Source organism: Etheostoma cragini, chromosome 2 (assembly GCF_013103735.1).
Source record: "Etheostoma cragini isolate CJK2018 chromosome 2, CSU_Ecrag_1.0, whole genome shotgun sequence".
NCBI classification, from domain to species: Eukaryota; Metazoa; Chordata; class Actinopteri; order Perciformes; family Percidae; genus Etheostoma; species Etheostoma cragini.
In genome coordinates this window covers 29,964,414-29,965,706 of record NC_048408.1, presented here as the reverse complement: position 1 = coordinate 29,965,706, position 1,293 = coordinate 29,964,414, and positions in this window count along the sequence as shown.

The following is a 1,293-nucleotide window of genomic DNA, read 5'->3' as shown; positions in this document are numbered from 1 at the left end:
ACAACATGAAGACAACATGAAGACAACATGAGGACAACATGAGGACAACATGAGGACAACATGAGGACAACATGAGGGTTAATATCCAAGATCTCCTATCAATAATAACCCAAAATGCCCCAAAAAATTATCTTTAAAACTTTAGAAGTGCGATAATCACATTTGTGTCCCACAAATACCCAGATTTAACGGAAAATAATAATTATTATTATTTTTATAAAAATATCATTTATTATTAATATTTGTATTATTAAAGAGATTTTAAAACAATTAAAGCTGCTATCTAAGATAAACTGCTGAACTCGTGTTTTAGTGTCTGGAGTTAAACAATAACAACCTTTTTGTAAAATAAAAATATTTTTGTATTTATTTTATGAAGACAAATTAAAAAATATATATATTCAGGGGTTGAAATTTCAACATTTAGTTGTTCTTTTTCTACACTTTTCTCCACGTTTAGTGAATTCTTTTCCTATTTCTTTGTCACTTTTTGGGACTTTTTAAAATTATGTTCTAGTCAATTTTTTTTTTTAACAATTTATCCCTTTTTCCTGATGTTTTCTATGTTTTTTGTCATTTTTTCCGACTTTGTTTGGTCTCTTTTTTCAGTTTCTGTTGCTGTTATTTCAACATTTCAACCTTTTTCAACGTTCTTTCTGATTTAGAAAGTTTTTGTAAACCGGTCAAATTTGACCCGAGGACAACACAAGGGTTAAGTATTGTTTACATAAGAAAAGAAAATAAGAAAATTACCTCTCTTACATCTGGGAAAGGACAAAAGTCTAATCACACACACACACACACACACACACACACACACACACACAATTTTTATTATTAATGTAATATTAAAACATATTTTAAACAATTAAAGCCGCTATGTTAAATTAACCGATTATTTATTTGTGTTTCCGAGTCTGGAGTTAAATGGCGACAATGTTTTTTTGATTTTTGAGGACGAAATTGAATTTAACGAGAGGAAAATGTTACGAAAAACCAAAATCATTTTGTAGTTTTGTCTCATTTTGTACATTTCTTTGTATTTTCAAAATAAAACACCAAGTTAGTCTCTGAGAATAACACAAAATTACTTATTAACATCAGGGAAAAAGACAAAAGTCTAATCTCACACACACAAACACACAGACACACACAAACAGACACACACACACACACACACAAAACACACAGACACACAGGCACACACAGACACACAGACACACACACACACACACAGACACACAGAAACAGACACACACACACAGACACACACACACACACACAAAAACACAC